Genomic DNA, 22,105 nt, shown 5'->3' with positions numbered 1-22,105 from the left:
TGAACATGCAAACATGAGCGTGTATACACACATAAACATAGAGAAAGCAGGGAGGAAGAAAAGAAGAACTTTTTTATTTACACGTTTGGCTGGAAGATGTCCCCTATAAATAGATGCAAACATTTGAGTACTCAGTTCTAGCTGATGGCAGTGTTTGGGATTCTGAAAGTTTTAGGGGGTCAGGGTAAAGCCTTGCTGGAGGAGGTATGTGACTGGGGGCAGGCTTTGAGTGTTTATAGCCTTGCCTCACTTTGAGAGTTTCCCGTTTGCCATTGAGAATGCAATCTCTCGGTTTCCTGCTCCAGCTTCCTGCTGCCATGCCTCCCTGGCCATCGAAGACTCACCCTCTGAAACTGTAAGCTCAAATAAACTCTTCCGTAAGCTGCTCTTGGTTGTGGTGTTTTATCATAGCAACAAAGCAACTCCTGCAGAAGTAGGCACCAGAGAGTGGGCCGCTGCCGTAAGGAACTGAACGTGCTGTTTTAGAGGAATGTGGAAGGCCTGAGAAGCATTTGGAGATTGAAATCAGAACTTAACAAGCAATTCTAGAGGGAGTCTAGAAAGTAGTGCTGGGAGTAAACGGGAGTGTAAGTCCTAGATCAGGAGTTTTCAGAGGAAAGCAAGGACTTTACCAGCACTGAGGTTAGATGCCATTCTTATGAGAGTTTGGGAAAGAATCTGCCTGCCTTCCGCTTACGTCCTACGAACTTGCTCATCTTAGTTAGGGTTTCTACTGCTGTGAAGAGACACCATGACCACAGCAACACTCACGAAGAAAAACATTTAATTGGGGCTGGCTTACAGTTCAGAGGTTCAGTCCAATACTGTCAGGGTGGGAAGCAGAGAGGCACGCAGGCAGACACGGTGCTGGAGAAGAAGCTGAGAATTCTACATCTGGGTCAGCAGACATCGGGAACAGACTGCCACACTGGGCCTGGCATGAGCATCCGAGATGTCCAAGCCCACCCCCAGTGACACACTTCCTCCAATGATGCCACACCTACTGCAACAAGGCCACAGCTCCCAATAGTGCCAACCCCTGTGAGCCTCTGGGGCCATGTTTATTCAAACTACCACATTGCTCAAGGCTAAATTAAAAACTAATATACTACGTTCTTCTGTAGAGGGACTTTCAGGACAGCCTCACAGTGAGTCTGTGGTAGGGAGTGTCACTGAGAGCTCATAGGCAGATCTACAGTGAAAAAGAGCAGCTAGGGCAGAAAGAAATACAAAATATCTAGTTTAGAGAAAAAGTATTAGGAAGCTTCCAGGCATGTGTTGGAAGAAAGACTGTAATTGTTAAGGAGGTTAGCACCATTAAGGAGAGGCCTCCTTTCTACCATGAGAAGAGGGTTTTGGGGGAAAACCTCCCCCAAATAAAGCTTTCAACTTGTAAAATCAGGAGGCCTAAGGGATGCTTTGCTCCCGTAAAGCTGCTGCACATGTGGTCCAAAGTTCACCCCAAACAGGCAGCCAGAGTGGGCAGTGTTGTCCCCGTGCTGTTGGCTTTGGAGGCATGGAAGAAGCGAGGGTGAGGAACTAGTAGATTCTTCTTTAATGATTTCAGACAGATGCAGAGGCTGGGGAATATGTGGCGGGGGAGTCCCTTCATAAAGTCCCTGAGAGGGTAGGAGTCCTTCAGAGGTCATCGCATGATGCTGTAAAGGTGAAACCTGTGTTGCAATGGGGACTCTAAGAAGTTGGAGATGTCAAAGCCATGAGACATCTCCCAAGGATAGCCACATACAGGGAGTAGTGTGTGGTTTTCACTGTAGGTGGAGAGAGAGAAGGGTGGAGGATTCTCTAGATTTAGTTACTAAAGATAGAAAGATCCCCCTCACAATGTGAGTGGTGCTATTCTGTGGGTTGGGGTCCCAGATTGAGAGAAAAGGAGGAGGTGAGCTGAACACAGGCATTCTTCACTCTGCTTCCTGACTGTGGGCATGATGTGTCCAGCTTCTTCCTGATCCTGCCATCCGACCTTCCTTGACACGATGGACTATAGTCCCCAGACCTGCTACATCTGGCTGGATAGAATAAATGTTCCCTAAGTGGTATTTGGGGCACCATAGTTTGGATGGTACCTTCAAAGGCCCATGCGCTAAAGCCAGATGGTCATTGTTAGACCACCCTCAAGTGTAAGTAAGCCAGTCTAATAGATTTCCTTTTACAATGCACATTCCTTCTATTGGTTCTTTTTTTTTTCTAGAAAATCCCGATACAGAATCCATGAAAATCTGGTGTTCTATGTGTGACAGGGAGCAACAGTATTAGAAAGCAGCAAGGGCAATGGACAAGTGAGGCCCATGGGTTAGGGATAACACATGGATGAGCAAGGGACACACTGGCAAACAACGGTTTCAGTTTAGGAAGCAGAAGAATTGTGATATCTGTGATACGTGCAGCGGGCACTTGGAGGATACAAGGAAGAGGATTTAAAACCATGGGCTCGGACCACAATGGAACTGGAATGTGAAGCAAAGCAGACAGTTGATGACTGAAGGTGTCCATAGACTGGACATTGTGCGGGGGTCAAGCAAACCACGGCTTAAAATGCCAAGCTGTCAGTGCTATCTACACACTGGGGTAAGACAAGCTAGAAAATTGCTAGCCCCACCATGTGGCATCATGCATCTTCATCCAAAAGGAATGGAGAACATTGGAAAGGGAGTACTCAACCAGGGGCACAGATGGGAAGTGTGCTCTGAGCTGGGAACGGGCTGGGGTTAGATTTGCAGCAGGGTGGTGTTGGGACGGGAGATAGACAGGAAGAGAGCACCGTGGAACACCGCATTAATACTGAGAAGAGGCAGAGAAGGAAGTGTGGGGTCCAGAAAGAGAAGCAGAGGAGTAAAATTGGCTATTGTGGGGGTGTTCTGAAAGCCAGACTCAGAGCAACCTAACTGTCAGGGAGAAGGGTGTATAGTATAATCCAGATTTCTCTTTTCTTTTTCATCCCTTATCCTCGCTTCATCTGCTTAACCTCTATGAGGGGATGTTTGATGCAGACAGACTTGGAAGCTTTCTCCTGCTCCGGCCAGCGTGCCCTCTGAATCACCAACACTGGGAAGCTGTCTTTCTTCTTCAGATCATGTTGAATAAGTAATTAATTAATTTATTTTGTATGTGTAGTGTGTATGTGTTTAGCATGTATATGTGTGTGTCTAGATATAAACAGCTGTGTGTATCACCTTGTGAATAGCTTTGCATCTTTGATTCGCTCCTTCCACCTTTATGTAAATTCTGGGAGTTGAACTCAGATTGCCAGGATGTTTTAGCAAGCACCTTCACCCAGCGAGCCATCTTGTTGACCCTCATGCTGAACAATTTACTCTGTTATTCATTAGCATCTAATTGGAAGTGTTATGACCCAAAGGAGGTAATACATGTCCTCACGGGGCGTGGGGGGGGGCAGGCTGACTTACTCTGGGGCATACTTAGTTCATACACTTGAGAACACTTCCTCGTTCTGCCTCCCCTGGGACTCCTTCCAGTGGTCAGGTCATTGGCCGCCTGGAGTGGGAGGGACACACAAATATTTATAAAGGTCATGTTGGAAAATATTCTAAAACCATTGAACTGCAAAACATGTGTTTAGCATTTCTGATGCTTGGGATGGAACAGACACTTTAATTCATCTTTATTCTTTCTGGAGTTTAGCTAGCTCCTTTTATCCCTTGCTGAACTGAATAGGGATGAAGAACAAGGGTTTGCTCACAAGGGACATCAACCCACTTCTTAGGATTTAGTTGAAGGTTGGGTTGCAATCCTATTATTCTTAAACAAACAATCCATCCCACAGCACCACGGAAGCAGGAATTCTGTCAGCTGTCTTTGCAAACTTTCTCGATTTCTGAGGCATCAGAGGTGGTGCTGTATGCACTAGCAGAATCTGAGTCCTGGTGTATATGTTAGGGGACTCCCTGGGAGGGAAACTTTTAATACGAGCTACCACATGTCAGAAAGTTGCTGTGAGTCTCCTTGTCATTGGATGCTCCAGTTTACTTCCTGGGTGAAATGACAGGCAGAAGCAGATCCATTCCATGTTTACAAGTAGAAAGTAAACTCTAATAGGCGAAGCTCAATTCCGGCTTTCTGTGGAACTCAGGCTTCTGGATGTGAACTGGCACTACTCCTCAGCTGGGGTCATTGGATGTGTGTTGCATCTTGCATCTGTACCTGCTGCTTACGCAAGTAGGCTGCTCCTCTCTAGATTGCTTCCTGCTCCTAGTTTCTACCTTTTCCAGTTGAAAGGGTCTTTCTGGTCTATCACAGACACTCAAGTGGTGTCCAGAGAGTTTCAGGGTAGGTGTGATGGGTTATGGTGATTGTCAATTAGACAGGATCGAGAAAGACTTTGGAGACAAGCCTCTGGGAGGAGTTATGTAAGAGGAGTTATGAAGATTAGGTTAATTGAAGTAGGAAGACTCACCCTAAATGTAGGTGGCCCATTTTATGGGCTGGGGTCCCAGACTGCATGCAAGAGAGAAAATAAGAAGAGCATGGTTGGTCATTTGACACTTTCTGTTTCCTGACTGTGTTTGCGACATGACCAGCTGCTTCATGCCCCTGCTGCCACCCATGCCCTGCCACGATGAATTCCCCCTTGAACTGTGAACCAAAATAACCCCTTCCTTTCTTAAGATGCTTGTGTCAGGTATTTTCTCTGAACAATTGGACCAGTAATGAACACAGTAGGCCTCCCAGGCCCTGAGTTATCGGATGCATCTCTCAAGACTGATCCACCACTGCAATTCTTACCAGAGTTTACTGAAACTCATTTGCTTAGTGTTTTGAACTATACTTCTCCTTCATGCTTCTGTCCTGATCAGCTTCTTCAGTCTTGTCTGAAGCCACCCCTATTGGCTCACTTCTTTCATTTCTAAGCCTCCTGCTGTCTGTGAGCTGAGGTTAAGATGGTGAGTGTGTTAGACGCTAGTGTTCAGGATGGTATAATAGAATAGGAGAGTCTGGGTGACTTACACACAACTGAAAGAGTTTTTTTTCCCCACAATTTTGGAGCCTAAGAAGTGTTAACTGAAGGTGGCCAGAGATTTATTGTCTGGTGAGGGTTTCTTTCCTGGTTCATACACAGCATTTCTTACCATGTCTTCAGATGGACAAAGGACAAGGTAGCCATCTTTTTTTGGATTCCTTTCATAAGCACGCACATCCCATTCACAAAGGCTTTCTCATGACCTAATTATCACCCAATAGCCCTGCTTTCAAGTACTGTCACACTGAGAGTTAGGATTTCAACACAGGGTCCTTAGAGGGACATAAACATGTGACCGTACAGCAAGAGACTGGGTCAAAGCTCTGCAGAATAGGCAAAGCCAGCCTTCCACCATTTTTGATGTCTAAGTCATGCCGTCATCCTGCCCTCATCACCCAATCAAAACTGAATTTTATGTCCCATATGTAAATAGCATTTCATAAAGAAGCTTTCTCTGCTGTGTGTCTGGAGCGATGGTACATTTTTTAGATTACACGCTCATTCTTGGAGCTTCACAAAAATCGTTCACATATTAAAAGGCTTTGGGAAGTCCTGTGGTCTAGAAACTTGTCTAATTTGAGTTAAGCATTTCCAAACAAAGCAAAACACAAACTTCTTTTTTTTAAACCACATAATCCTTTTTTTTCAGTAAGATCTATTTAAAATCCCCAAATGAAACTAGTATTTAATTGAATACATTTAAGCAACATGATTTGAGAGCATTAAAATTCCTTCCCTGCCCTGTTGACTGAAGGTGTTAACCTTCCATATGTGGGCATTCCTGAGGCCCTAGACCTGCTCCATTACAGACTCTGTGGGGACAGCATCTGCAGAGGCTGAAAAGCTGTGGCAGGCCTTGCTGCCTTTGCCTGCTTTATATTAATGTCCCTTCTTTTGCTAATAGTATCTTGAATTTCTGAGAAAATTAAACTTAAGAGGCTGAACGATGTTCCTCCAAAGTTCACATGTTAGAGTCCTTAGGACCTCAGAATGAGACTAAATAATGTGACTGTATAAGATTATCCATCTATCTGTCTGTCATCTGTCTATCACCTATGTCTGACTCTATAAGATTATCTATCTATCTATCTATCTATCTATCTATCTATCTATCTATCTATCTTCTATCTATCTATTTATCTATCTATCTATCTATCTATCTATCATCTATCTGTCTATCTATCTGTCTGTCTATCATCTATCTCTGACTATATATCTATCTACCTATCATCTATCTATTCATGACCATATTAAATATCTATCTATCTATCTATCTATCTATCTATCTATCTATCTATCATCTATCTGTCTATCTATCTGTCTGTCTATCATCTATCTCTGACTATATATCTATCTACCTATCATCTATCTATTCATGACCATATTAAATATCTATCTATCTATCTATCTATCTATCTATCTATCTATCTATCTATCCATCTCTTTTCCTCTAATCTATCCACTTATCTATTTATCAATCTGTGACTATCTACTTATCTATCTATTATCTATCTATCTGTCTGTCTGTCTGTCTGTCTGTCTGTCTGTCTGTCTGTCTATCTATCTGTCTAGCTGCCTGTCTATCTGTGATTGTATATCTATATGTCTTCCTTCCTTCCTTCCTTCCTTCTTCCTTCCTTTCTTCCTTCCTTCCTTCCTTCCTTCCTTCCTTCCTTTCTTCTTCCTTTCTTTCTTTTTTCTTTCTTTTGTTCATTCTACCTAACTTATTTAACTTACTTACCTCTACCCTGAGAGAGGTGAATAAGTTAAAGAAATGTTGGTACAGTAGACTCTGATAGGACTCAGGTCCTCTTAAGGGATTACGAGACTGATGCACAGATCATGTGAGGTTCCAGGGAAAAGATGATCATGGACAAGCCGGGAGCAAGGGCTCAGAATAAGCAACCCAAGTGACATCTTCAGCTCAAAGATGTAGTTTCCAGAATCATGAGGAAATAGACACTTGTGGTGTCTATTTGTGGTACCTTGCTTGGATAGCCATCATAACCTTGGTCGGCTAGCCATTATAAGTTATTATATCAGGTCCAAGGGAGGCTGATCCCATTGCATAGGTCCCTAAGTAGGTATCAGGGAGGTATGAATCAGCTATTATTATAGTCACAGTGTTTGGCTATGTTTTGTTAATTCCGTTAATGAGAAATAAGTCAATGAGATCCATTCTCTCATTTCTTTCTGTCATTTTCCTTTTCCTCTCTCCCTTCCTTTCTCCCCTCCTTCCAACACCCCCGCTCTCCCTTCCCCTCCCCCATGTGTGGTGTGATCTATGCATGAGTTCAGGCACACAGGTACCATGTAAGTATATGGAGGTTGGAGAGACAACCTTAGGTGTTAGGCCTTGCCTGTTACCTCGTTTGAACAGGGTCTCTTACTCACTGCTGCATATCCTAGGCTAGATGGCCTATCAGTTTCTGATGATTCACTTGTTTTGGCCTCTCATCTCACTGTAGGAACATGGGGAGGCGAAGGGCACAGATGATCACTATTGCACATGGCTTTATATGGGTATTGGGATCCGAACTCAGGTCCTCACATGCGTAACAAATGCTTTACAAACTCACAGAACCATCTCTCCAGCCCTATCTCCGCTTACTTTTATTATTATTAAATTACAAGTTTATTCGACACAAAACAATCTCCTCCAGCTTCATTGAGGTGGCTGACCGTGTCCATGACAAAGCTGCCTCTGAACAGGAACCCCACTATTGAGCCAACCCCAGCCTTGGCTTTCTTGGCAGTACTGGGAGACCAGAACGCCTTCTCATTGCCACGTTAAGCCTCCCTTCATGAGTCTTTAAGTTTCCTACTCTCTGATCTTTTAAGCTCACCTGCTGGTCTCAGGATGATTGTAGTGCAGGGTGGTAGGCACGGTCTTAGGAGGCTGTTGGAGGTAATGGCAGAGATACTGGATGCCCTCCTGGGTAAGGTACAGGTGGAAATGTTTCCAGGCAAATTGCTCCTTTCTATAGCTTTGAGACTGGAGAGAGACTGGGTGGTCTTTATTACTTGAAGTACATTCTTTTCTGCCAGCTCTGGGTGTTTGGGGATGTGGAATTTATTTTTGCGCTATCATTCCCTTCTTAAAAGGGAGTTCATAAATGGCAATCTGGTTCTTCTTGGGTATCAGCATCTCAGGGGTGGCTGTGTCCGAGGCCAAAGCTGAGGCCAGAGAGGGAAAGACATGTGCCTCCATCCCGTACTTTCTTGTACCACTGGAGAGAGGCATCCTCATTTTCCCAATGTTTATGTTACTCTGGGAGGAAGGAAGCTACCGACAGTCGTTCCGATACCACCTAAAGAGTCAGCCTCCCTGAGAACAGCTAAAATAGGCGAATGAGTGTATATTAATAAATAATAAATAAATAAATATACTTGTTCATTTTTTTTCTTGAGGTAGCTTGAGTTACACAAAAACTTCGGACAACACAGTAGATGTTGTGTCAAGGCTGGGGTGTGGCCTTGTTCTTGCTGCACTGAGTTCAATCTCAGAAATAACAGCATCCTGAGATTGAACTCCTAACAGATCCCACTGGACGGATGGGTTTGTTGAATCAGTGCTGTCATGGATGTGTGGGTCTGGGTTGGTCTGCAATGACTCCCCAGACCGGTGTGCAGTCAAGCAGGAAACTGTATTCATTTGCTTCACATCTATAGCAAGTATTTGCTACACTTGGATGATATCATTATTATTATTGATAATAATAATATTTCATTATTGAAAGCTTTTTGACAAACAATTCTGAAGTTACCTGTGGTAACCAGATCATGCATGAATAACCATTCGGGACCATATTATATTGTTTATATGACTAAGGGATATTTGAATTTAAGTCAAACGTTTCCATGGGTACAAGGTTGTAGGGTGCTGGAAGTTTCTCTAGAATGGGAGGGAGTCCCTGCAATGTGGCACTCACTGAAGAAACTGTCTATATTTTCCCAAGATATCTGTGTGTTCCCAGCCATAGCAAAACTATGATAACGTTTTTCTTCTTTATTCTAAGTCTGTCTGGATTTTTACCAATGACATGAACGACAGTGGCAGAAAAGGTGCCTACAGGTCTCTCTGTGGTTTGGGCTGGCCAGCTGATGGTAGTAAGTGTGCGGCTCACCACTTCTGAGTGCTGGCCATACGCCATAGGGAAATGTGAGGACACTGCCATTGGTATGGCAGGTGCCTGCCAGCTTGATACGCCGATAAGAGGAGGAAGGCAAATGGTAGTCACTTCTAAAGGAAGCTTGTCATGATCAGATTTTTGGCTTGGGCTCACTACACTAACGATGCTTAAAGTGCCAAAAGAATATTTTGTATAAATTTCCACTTTTCCTAAGTTTCCCAAATGCACCATCTAAGGTTGAACCACCTTACATACCAACAGAAACCTACCATGAACCGGGGTGAGATATTTGGGCACAGGCAGGTGAGGGGGCTGAGCTGCTGGCGGCTTTACTTATTTCTCAAAGGTCTCCTATATGAATCTTCATGTTCTCATTTTTTTTTCTCCTGCCTTCTGTTACAGAAGACACCTTTCCTGGATTTGAAAAAGAATCTTCTCACAGTTAAGAAACAGCATGTCCAAGGCTGGAGCAATGCTCAGATCCGGCTTGAGGGCACCTGCTGCTCTTGCGGAGGACTGGGGTTTGATCCCCAGATCCCACACTGGGCAGCTCACAGCCAGATTCTTTGTCAGACTGTCTTAAGAATGATATGCAGCCCACTTCCTTTTCAAATTTTTGCTTCCCTCTGGACTCTATTGAGTTACACTTCCGCAGCCCTCATCACCTCCGTGTTGTTGCCCCCCCCCCCCCCCGTCTCCTACCGGAATGGCCCAGTAAGCTACATTTTCAATATTTAATTGCTTTTCCTCTCCAAAGTCCCAAAGCCTTTTACATTTCTCCAAAAGCACCAGGTTCAAGTTCTTCACAAAGCCCCTACTCTCACGCCAACTTCTGTGTCAGCTACTTTTCGTTGCTATAACATAGCAACATGACCGAAGGTGACTTATGGAAGAAGGAGTTTATTTTGGCTTATGGTTCTAGAAAGGGAGTCAAATGGCACCTGTATGTTCAGTATCATCTGGCTGCTCAAAAGCTAATAGGAATAGTTAATAAATCCAATGTGAGAGTAAGGTGACCAGAGATATAACACTGGCCAGGCGGCCTTCATCTCTTCAACTGTGACTTTCTCATCTATACAAGGGGACGATATGCGCTACTTCCTGTGGCTTTTGAGAGTTTAGTGATACTTGGGAAGGTGCTTAGCAAAGGCCTGACTGATGTCTGGCCAGGTTTCAATAACTGAAAACACCTGGCCGTGATTCAGTTCAGCTTCAATCCATCAGAACACCCCTAGAGGGTGGAGGCGGCCCATCCTCCTCGTAAGATACACAGGATGTGCAGAACCAGGCAACATTCACCGGCCCTGAGCTTGCTAATGATTCAGTTACCAATTCTCCGCTCCTCCCTTTCCCCCTCCTCTTTCTTCCACTTCTTTTTCTCCTTTCCTCTCTTCCCCTTGCTTCTGTCCCCAACTCCTTTTTCTGACTTCCCCCTCCCTCACTGCCTCTCTTCTTTTCTACTGTTGAGATTGAACTCAAGGGTTCATGCGTGCTAAGCAAGCATTCTTCTACTGAATTACAGCCCTAGTTTGTCACCTCTAACCTTATTTCCTGTGAGGTACTTCAATCCTGTTCTCTGTGACTCAGGAATTTTCTTCAGGAGATAAGACTACTTTGAGCCTGTCTCTAGCTCTCCTTTCTCTACCTTTGAGAGGTGTGTCTGGCTCATAAACTCCCAATATTTTTATTTAGAAAATGCCCATTTGTCTAGAGTGAGTATTCGCACAGAGTTACTTACAGATCTCTCACTAAATTTATACAACCATCTTTTGTGACTGAGTTTCATGGTTTCTTACTTGGCAGATACTTCTAATGCAGACAAAGTAGCTTTGGCCATCTGTCAGAAAACGAGGCTTTCACTTTGTAAGGACTGCTCTTCTGGGACTGGAAGGTCTTTGTCAACGTATTTCAGTAGGTACCCTTTTATTTAGAATGACTGCAGTCTTTGATCTCAGATTCATGTAATAAGGCAGCAAACAAGGGTGGGGAAGGAATTAACGGCAGCCATTCACTTCCTTTTGATTGTGTTGGATGCAACGTCAGAGGGATAAAGCGTGCACACAAGCTTCCTGGCCTACAGAAGGCTGAGAAACTGGGAGAGGTCAGGGTCTTATTCTTGAAGTATGAAAGGGTCAGTGCCCCCTCTTGTTTAATCTTAGAGAAGACCAATAAGACAAAGGTGTGGGAGCTTATTATCTCCCTAAGGCTGTGATAGCATGGAGAATTCTCCTTGGTTGCAGACTGGTTTCCATCTACTGGTGAGATCATCCCTTCCTTCTGTGCCGGCACTGTCCAGCCTAGATCACTTCCCAGAGGTTAGGCTGACCATTGGTCATTTCGTTGATTACCCTTGAGCCTCCTGGACCAAAGTTTCTTAAATTATGGGTCACAATGTCATATAGAGTTCAGTCACTAAATAAGAAATTTGGGGAAAATTGGCCACAGGAAAAAAAAAGGTTTCTGAGCATGCAGTCATCACAAATTAATTCAAAATTTGAACATGCAGTGAATCCAAAGTGCTGCAGATAGCACTCACCTGTGCTGCATGGCATGGCTTGACTGCAGTCTTGGTTGTAAACTCAACATATGTGAACTTTGCATTGGCCATGCTACACCATGCAATTCTAGTGAGTACTGCCTCCAACACCTCAGTTCAGAGCGCGAGTACTGTTAGGGACCGCAGGTGTTTCCCTGGATGCATGACGTTTCCTGCTCTCATAGAAACACAATAGTTTAGTTACTCCATTAACTTATAGTTATTTAGTTTTTCCTTTTATTACTCTTTAGCACGTCAGTATCAAATGAATGTATCTTTCAATCACATTGTGCTGGACAGACAAATATACCCATCTCCTAAATATGCAAATTTGTTCTTGTCTTTAAAACGTGTAAGTATACCAAAGAATTGTTTAAAGGTAAAATTTTCTGTCCTTCCTTCCTTTCTTCCTTCCTTCTTTCCTTCCTTCCTTCCTTCCTTCCTTCCTTCCTTCCTTCCTTCCTTCCTTCCATCCTTCCTTGTTTCCTCCTTCCCTCCCACTCCCCATCCCTTCTTCCCTCCCTCCCTCTCTCCCTTCCTTTCTTTCTTTTTATAAGGTTCTACTATGTAGCCCTAGGTGGTCTGGAACTTGCTATGTGTTGCAAACTGACCTCAAACTTACCAAGTTCTTGAATTCTGGTATTAAAGGTATGCGGCTCCACATTCAGCTTAAAATAAATTCTTTATTGTTTGTTATCAGAAACTGTTCAATCTGTATGCCTTGTTTGAGTATATATATATATATATATCATACATACATACATATATACATACATACATACACACACACACACATACACACACACACACACACATAGTAGTGGAAAAATCTTAGAATATGTACCCTTGTCATTGTGGATATATCATTGAGGGTCTAGAACTTTTCTCTGTCTTTGTTTCCAGGGTACCATAAGGTGAGCAGCTTTGATTCATCAGTTTCCCCTGATTTGAAGTGTTACCTCACCATAAGCCAGAAAGTAGCCAAGGGACCATGGGTGGTTCCCCATTACTTTGTTGCTGCTATGACAGGATGCCAGGCAGAAACAATTTAGGAGACCTAAGATTTGTTCAGGTTCATGATATTTGGTCCATTATAGCAAGGCAGACAGGCCAAGCAGCTTAGCTCATAGTTCTAGTGTGTCAGAGGCAGTTGACATCACACAGACAAAGAAACAGATAGAAACAGAATCAGAGTCAAGTATAACCCTTGAAAGCCTTTGTCTACTGACTTGCTTCTGCCACCAAGGCTCCACCTCCTACAGTTTCCAGAACCTCTCCAAAATGGTACCACCACTAGGAACCAAACATTAAAGCTATGGGCGTGTTGGGAACACTTTAATTCAAACCACAACAGACTTACACTTTTGCAATCATGAGCCAAAATAAATATTTTTTTTTAAGTAGACATTCTCAGGTACTTGTTGCATCAATGAGAAGCTAACACATTCTGCTTCCTCTGTCACTCTTCCGTTCCTTTCATTTCAGAGAAAACTTTAAAAAGCTACACATCTGACATCACCTTGGTTATTTTCTTTCTTTCTTCCTTTCTCTCTACTCCTTCCTTCCTTCCTTCCTTCTTTCTTCCTTCCTTCCTTTCTTTCTTTCTTTCTTTCTTTCTTTCTTTCTTTCTTTCTTTCTTTCTTTCTTTCTTTCTTCCTATATTTTCATGTCATGTCTCACTTGTGCAGATATACCCATTCATCTGCCCATCCATCCATCCATCCATCCATCCATCCATCCATGCATCCCTCCCTCCTTCTCTCCCTCCCTCCCTTCCTCTATCCACCCACCCATCCATCTGCCCATCCATTCACCCATCCATCCTTCCGCTCATCCATCCTTTCATCCATCCATCCATCCATCCATCCATCCATCCATCCTCCATCCGCTCACTATCTGAGCATTATTTTTGGCATTCTACTGACCCTCCACAGATAATTCTTTCCTGCTTCCTCCCTCTAGCTCCTGTGTTTATGGTCTTATGCACAGGATGCTCACCAGGAATTAGACAGAGGCTTAACAGCAGAGGACATTTTCCATCACCTTAGTTTTCTTTGGCTGTTGGCCATCATCCTTTGCCCTGGCTTGTAAAGAAGAAACATTCTTGTTCTTCCCTCTCATCTGTGCCTTGATGGAGAAATAATCTTTCAGTTGTATTGATAATTAAGCACAGATCTATGGGAAATACCACAGTCCAAAACCTTTTTGCAGGCTTTGGCCAGGGCTCAGTTCACAGGCACAACATTCCAGCACTTTATTCTTTGTTATACGATTTACAACAGAAAGCTGGGCATGCCTTTTATGAATTTTTAACTTTCCCTTGAGAACCTAGGAACTATGGAAATCAGTCTGATGTTTCTGACTGTCATAGAATAAATCTAACACAACACATTTATACCAAATCAAGTTGTAGAAGTCACAGTAAATTGGAATAGAGAGAACACAGGGACCTGAGAATTAAGTGTTTAAGGATCAAATTTTTTTTCCAGTTTATTTATTTTTTATTAAAAATTGCCATCTCCTCCCCTCCTCCTCCCCCTTCTCTCCCCTCCCCTCCACCCACACCCCCACTCCCTCCCTCTTGAGGCCAAACAGCCATCAGGGTTCTCTACACTATGTTGAGTCCAAGGTCCTCCCAACTCCCCCCAGGTCCAGGAAGGTGAGCAACCAAACTGACAAGGCTCACACAGAGCCCGTCCATGTCGTAGAGACCAAGCCCATGGCCATTGTCCTTGGCTCCTCGGTCAGCCTCCACCATCAGCCACCCTCAGAGAGTCCGATTTGGTCGCATGTTCCATCAGTCCCATTTTAAGGATCAAAATTAATGGTAGAGAAAGCCTTATCACGATGGCGTCTCACATTCACAGAAAGTTTAAAGTACCCCTCTCTGCTCCCCTTGTAAATATGAAGAAGTTACTGAGATAATATAGATGCATTCAGGTGTAATGATGCATGCTTGTAATCGCAGAAGAGGAGGGATCGGGTGTCAAGAGAGTCACCACAGCATTGAGCCCAGCCTGGGACCATGGTTCAAAGTGAAACTTGAAATAAGTGACCAAAAGAATGAATCCTACGGACAGAAGAGGAACTTTCTGCTGACTTTCTTCGCCAGTAGCAGGGGCAGAGCACAGTTCCACATTGTTTCCACAGCATCCTGAAGTGATCCCTTGATCTGGAAACGAATCTTGACTTAGGTGAGACCATAGGATGATCTCCACGCACTGGCTGGGGCCACACTGCTAAGCTAACACCTAGGTCAGAGTAGCTGAGGGAGTTAGGATGTGTTTGCTATAAGCAGAGTCTCCTCTTGAATTCTTTAGATTCCAGGTAAAGACCTGGGAGAGGAGGGAGGCTGTACCTGAAGGAATGTCTGTGTAGGTGCTGCTTTCATTGCTATTTAACATCCCTCCAGCTCCTCCTTGTGCTGGAATTTCTGATTCTTAGTTGGTGAGTGGCTTCAGTCAGACTTCAACGTGATGAAAGAATCCTTTTTCTATCCCCTTGTCTGTCCGTGCTCCCAAATTCTTCTTCTTCTTATTATTTTACTCTATCTCGACCTAGGGCCACAAACTCTATCCTATGTACCAGTTAGAGTAGCAGTAAGGGTCCATTAAGGAAAAACTTCTGATCAAGAGAATAAGATCTCTGCCCTGGGTGGAGACTTCACATTCCAGGGAAGGCTGTGTCAATCATCGGGCCAAAGTATCACCCTGGGAAGGTGGCTTGCCTTAAGCCAAGCTAGGAGAAAGTGGGAAATACTCTACAACAAATGGGCACAGGGAACCGTTTCCTATGTATAACCCCAGCTGCACAGACTTTAAGGGCAACATTGAATAAATGGGACCTCCTGAAGTTGAGCAGCTTCTGTAAAGCAAAGGACATTGTCACTAAGACACAAAGGCAGCCTACTGACTGGGAAAAGATCTTCACCAACCCTGCAACTGACAAAGGTCTGATCTCTAAAATATATAAGGAACTCAAGAGACTAGACGGTAAAATGCCAATTAACCCAATTAAAAAATGGGGCGATGAACTGAACAGAGAATTCTCAACAGAAGAAGTTCGAATGGCCAAAAGACACTTAAGGTCATGCTCAACCTCCCTAGCTATCAGGGAAATGCAAATCAAAACAACTTTGAGATATCATCTTACACCTGTCAGATTGGCTAAAATCCAAAACACCAATAATAACCTTTGCTGGAGAGGTTGTGGGGTAAGGGGCACACTCATCCATTGCTGGTGGGAATGCAAACTTGTGCAACCACTTTGGAAAGCAGTGTGGCGGTTTCTCAGGAAATTCGGGATCAACCTACCCCAGGACCCAGCAATTCCACTATTGGGAATCTACCCAAGAGATGCCCAATCATACAACAAAAGCATATGCTCATCTATGTTCATAGCAGCATTATTTGTAATAGCCAGATCCTGGAGACAGCCTAGATGCCCTTCAGTGGAAGAATGGATGAAGAAACTGTGGAATATATACATGCTAGAATACTACTCAGCGGTAAAAAACAATGACATCTTGAATTTTGCAGGCAAATGGATGGAAATAGAAAACACTATTCTGAGTGAGGTAACCCAGACCCAAAAAGATGAACATGGGATGTACTCACTCATATTCGGTTTCTAGCCATATTTAAAGGACATCGAGCCTATAAATTTGGGATCCTTGAGAAGATAATAAGAAGGTGAACTCCCAAAAAAAGATATAGTAATCCTCCTGGATATTGGAAGTAGACACGATCGCCAGGCAAAATTGGGAACTTGAGGGTTGGGCAAGACTGGGCCAAGGGAAGATGGGGAGAGAAAAGTGTGAAGGGGAGAACGGGGGGAGCTCGGAGGAATGGGGTGCTTGGGATATAGGAAGGGTGGATATGGGAGCAGGGAAGCATATATCTTAATTTAAGGAGCTACCTGAGGGTTGTCAAGAGACTTGACCCTAGAGGGGTTCCCAGGTTTCCAGGGAGATGCCCCCAGTTAGTTCCTTGGGCAGCTGAGGTGAGGGAGCCTGAAAAGGCCAGTTCCTATAGCCATACTGATGAATTTCTTGCATATCACCATAGAACCTCCACCTGACGATAGATGAAGAAAATGACAGAGCCCCACATTGGAGCACCGGACTGAGCTTCCAAGGTCCTGATGAGGAGCAGAAGGAGAGAGAACATGAGAAAGAAAGTCAGGACTGTGAGGGAACCTCCAGCTGGCGACAGATGGGGAAGGTGACTGAGCCCCACATTGGAGCACTGGACTGAGCTCCCAAGGTCCTGATGAGGAGCAGAAGGAGCGAGAACTTGAGGGAGAAAGTCAGGAACGAGAGGGGTGCGTTCACTCATGGAGACGGTGGGACAGAACTAATGGGAGATCACCAACTCCAGTTGGAATGGGACTGATGGATCATGCGACCAAACCCGTCTCTCTGAATGTGGCCAACAGCGGGGGCTGACTGAGAAGCAAAGGACAATGGCTCTGGGCTCTGATTCTTCTGCATGGACGGGCTCTGTGGGAGCCTTCTCAGCTTGATCGATCACCTTCCTGGACCTGGGGGGAGTTGGGAGGACATTGGTCTTAGCATAGAGTGGGGAACCCTGATGGCTCCTTGGCCTTGAGAAGGAGGGAGGGGAGGTATGGGTGGAGGGGAGGGGAGGGAAGGGGGAGAAGGAGGGGAGGGAAGGGGGAGGAGGAGGGGAGGGAGGGGGGAGGAGGAGGGAAGGAGATGGAAATTTTTAAATATAAAAAAAAAACCATGAAAAAAAAAAAGAGCTAGGTAGAATGAGTTTTTCCTCTAATGAGATGCTACGTATCCTGCTTCCCAGGGTTCCTCTCTTCTAGTCTGAGACCTCTGAGTTACCGTGAGGCTTTGCTGGGTCTGCACACCTCTCTGAGGCCCGAGTCAGAAAGATACACCTTTTCCTTTCTGTTTTTGTCTCTTTTGACAGGTACTAGCCAGAACCTATGATTCTGAGGTTGTTTGAGAGTGGCATTATTAGGAAGTGAGTCCTTATGGAGGAAATATGTCATTGGGGGCGGGCTTTGAGGGTTCAGATGCTAAAGCCATGCCCAGTTTGGCAGTCTCCTCTGTTGCCAGCTGATCCAAAAGTCGAACTCTCAACTCCCTCTCCAGCACCGTGTCTGCCTGCCATACTTTCCACCATGATGATAATGAACTAAAATCTCTGAAACTGCAAGCCGGCCCCAACGAGATGCTTTCCTTTGTAAGAACTGCTGTGGTCATGGTGTCTCTTCACAGCCATAGAAACCCTAAGACAGGTTTCCCCACTCTTCTCCTAAAGCCTCCCTTCCTGCTGTGTGGTTGCTTACCCATGTGTCTGACTTCCATGCTGGCTTAAGTAGCACAGCTTCTCGCCTTCTCTCTTCTATCTTCATCCTTTGGATAGATGCTGAGATTTGTAGCCTGGCAGCCTTGGGTCTTTTTCTTTTAAATGCTAATAAAATTGTTCTCAAGTCTCTGTTTGAATCCATTCTGAAATTCTTTTATTAGTGAGACGAAGAACCCCTGATTTCGCTTATATCGTGTTTGTATAATTAGTAGGTTGTGGTGGAGTCAGTGAGCAGATGTCCCTGCCACCTTTAACCTCTGTTCTGGGTGCTTGGGAGAAAGAGGAACCACATGAGGCAAAGGAACCTAGTCTTCCGTGCCTCTGTGGATGGGGAGGCAGATAAAGCATAGTAATGAAGGGGCAGGAAAGATGGCCCAGCTTTTAAGAGCAGATGATGCTCTTCCAGAGGACAAGGGTTGGGTTCCCAGCAGCCATACTGGGCAGCTCACAGCTGCCTGTAACTCCAGCTCTGGTCTTCACAAGGCTTGCTTTCAAAGAATGACCCTGGCCTTCAGACATCTGTGACTGTGATCTGTTTGTGGAATCATGGCTTCCCCTCCCTTTCCCTTTCCCCCATGAAGTGATTCTATTTAATGTGAAGAAGGTCCAGGTGACACTATGGTGACAGGAATGAAGATAATTTAGGAAGACACTTCTGCTCATCATTTTGTCTCTCAGACTTTTAAAAACAATGGACCCCAAGAACTGGACCCCAAGAAGTCAGAATTTCTCCAGGAATCTCATTGCTGGGGCAAGAAAAACCATGAGAACTGATGTTAACACTTTGCCTCCCAGGAAGAGATTTCGCAGGATTCTTACTAGATCACCTTGCAGGACAGTCTGTCATGGAGAAAATAATGATGGGGAGGACCACACCTTGACCAGGACCATCCTCTATTTAAACTTCTAGTTCATGTCAGGCTACCCCAAGACTGGACATGGGGGTGAAGGGTGAGGGTCACTGGATCTCTTGGCTCTTCTTCTCAGTGTGGATACATTGAATAAATCTCTTCTTTCTGCCCCTTACCATTGCTGGCTTTTTTCATTGGTCTGTTGAGACTGGTGACTGAACCTGGGATTTGGTAGGGGCTGTCACAGTTCGGGCTCTCAGGTCTCAGGCTAGGATCTTAGAGGTTCCAGACCCAGGAGCCTGGATGTACCAGAGGTCAGATAGTCTGGATGTGGGGAGTATTACACACATGATCTGTAGCTACCTGGTCAGAAAGAGCCCAGACCATTCCTCCCGGTCAGGGAAATCTTGGATTGAAAGACATGCCGAGAAAGAATTACCCCAAATCTGTACCAGGGGACAGAGCGGCTTCTTCATTACAGCCCGGCAGCTGTGACAAATGAAGACACAGCCAAGAGCAGATAATGAAAAATTTTGAATTATTGCCACTGTTTCTCGTATTCCTGAAACTCTCGGATTAATATAGCAAAGCAAGACTGAAGATGAAAAGCCAGAATCTTTATCAAATGCATTAAGTCTGGCAGACTATCTTCAGGACGAAGCTCCAAGTCCCTAAGTCCTGGCTGGGGTTTTGTGCAAGAGGAGGCCTGGATTTCCCTGGGAGTTTTCACCTGCTTCTCCCCCTTTTCCTGTGAAACAAACGCAGCTGGATTTTGTTTTTTAATCTTTCTTACTTCTCTGTCTTTTTGTGGCACTGGGAATTGAACCCAGGGCTTCCCGCACACAAGACAAGCTCCCTGTCACCGAGCTGTCACCAAGCTGCATCTCCAGTCCTCAGAGCGTTTCGTCCCCACAATTTCTCTTCTCTGTTGAGGTATTGTGTATCTCTCTTTTATTATTGGGTTTAGTTTGATTTGCTTTTCTAGAGCAAGGTTGTGTTCTTTTCTCTAGATCTCAGGAGTACTTCCGGGGCAAGGAGAGAATAAACTGATAAATTCTGGCTTAGCATAATACCCAGGAAGTAGATTGGAAGCATCGGTCCATTGGGGAAGAAGCTCAGTCTGTACAAGAATCAGTTATGACTTCTGCAGTGGGTAAAATAGAAAGAAATGCATAAACTAGGCATTTAAATTGTTTTCGAAACTCGCTTGAATTCCAGATTCAATCGGTATTTTTTTCCATTGCTCTACACACAAAAATGGTATTTTTTACTTGACCCCTATTGCACAAAGAATCCAGAGTAATATGAATCACTCCTTTACATACATTGTGTAAAAATGAAATATCAATCTTGTTAAAACTGTGGCATTACACACTTGCTAGAGGACTTAAAATTTATACCTAGTAGTACTGGGCATGGTGGTCCATGTTTATAATCTCAGAATTAGGGAGGTAGGTGGAGAGAAGGATCGAGAGCCCAAGGTCATTCTCTGCTACATAGAGAGCTGAAGGCTAGCCTGGGCTATGTGCCTTGAGATCCAGGTTCAAAAACAAAAAACAAAACAACTGGATGTTTAATCTAATAGGTGGGAAATTGTTTCTTGATTTTTTTGAACTTCCTTCTGACTATGGATTATACATGTTGATACACAGAAACTATAATTGACTAGTCCAGTGTTTGCTGTTTGTACCTGTCTGCATAGACATAATACATTTTTATACAAAGTACTGAAATATAATTTGCTGATAGTTATCAAATTACTAATGGTCATAGTTTGATTCCCCCATCCCCCCTTTTTCCCCCTTAAGTCAGGGCTTGCTAGGCAGTCCAGACTGGCCTTGAACTTTCTGTGGTCCTTTTGCCTTAGACCCCTGAGTACTAGTGTTAGGGGTAGGTGCCCGCTCCCCTTATGTGGGGCTTCCTGACCACCTTCTGATACTGGCAGGCTTAAACACCAAGAGTGGCCGGCTGAGAATCGTTTGCACAGCAGCAGAATCTGCAAAGGAAGCCATAACTCTCGGAGGAGTGAAATCCCTGCCCGGGTGAAAGAACAAGGCCTAGAGGGGCTGCCACGGCATGGAGAAGTGGTGGGAACCTCTTAACAAAAATTTGCAAAGGCAGAGATCTAAGGATTTGATCGTGAATGTTTAGTGGGCTCAGGCTTCTTCCGCAGCCCCATCATGTTTGACCTCTCTTCTTTCAAAGGTCTTATTTGTTCACCTAGCTGCATGTTCGCCTTCAGCCAATCAGGGCCCATCTGGGCCAGTTAGATTCAGCTGGAACCGTATAGATTCAGACTTGGGAACACAGGGCACCGTAGAACTCGATGGAGGAAGGTGGAGAGGACTGCCTTCAAAACGCCCCCAGGATGTACTCTCCAGAGACAAGCCTCCCCGCCATGCTTGAGGCTTTTATTCCCAGCAGGGTATTCTATCAAGCTACTCTGCACATAAAGAGGACCCAGGCTTTGCCTCAGCTTTTGAGACTCCACCCTTAGCTGCAGAGGGGAATACATTCCAGCAGGGGCTCCCAGCATTCAGACAGGGATACCCCCCTCTCCCAGCAACCCACCCTGGAGACCGACTGCTCTCTAGTCCGATGAGAAGTCTTTTAGCACTCTTAGACCCGCAGACATGTTCTGCAAGGGGCTACCCTTGGCTGGCACCCCAAAGCCTCAGAGATCTCCTGAACTGTAACATTCCTCAGCACTATAACATCTTCCTGACCTGTAGTGGCTCTCTGCGAGCATATCATGCCGCTACTGAGAGTCAAAAGCTGTTTGGTTTAAATGCCATGTGGCCATTTTTTTTAGGCTGCTTTATCCTTTGTAAAGTTGTTGTTGATCCCAAATTCACAACGAAGCTTCCTCCTGATGTACTCTGCATTGTTTTCTCATTTCATTCTTGGAGAGGGCAAGACAAGAACCTCGTTGGAGACCAGAGATGGTCCCTACTGGATGCCTCCTTAGGGTATGAGTCGCCATGCCATAGATCATAGTTTGCCATTTATAAGAATGCGTGTCTACGTCTTAAGAAATGAAGGCTAATACAGATTTTTCGTTGACTCTACTGAGACCAGTAGAGAAAAATGAGATAATAGCATGCCTATGTTTTAATGACATTTGTTTTTTCAGCACCTAGCATTGTGTTTATACAGTAGGCCAATTCAACATACATTGGAGGCTTCAAGATCTTAAATACAGAAATCATTTCAATGTTAATTTCCCCAAAGAGACTTACTAGTAAGTG

The sequence above is a fragment of the Arvicola amphibius genome, chromosome 6 (assembly GCF_903992535.2).
Source record: "Arvicola amphibius chromosome 6, mArvAmp1.2, whole genome shotgun sequence".
In the NCBI taxonomy this organism is placed as follows: domain Eukaryota; kingdom Metazoa; phylum Chordata; class Mammalia; order Rodentia; family Cricetidae; genus Arvicola; species Arvicola amphibius.
This window is presented reverse-complemented; position numbering follows the sequence as displayed.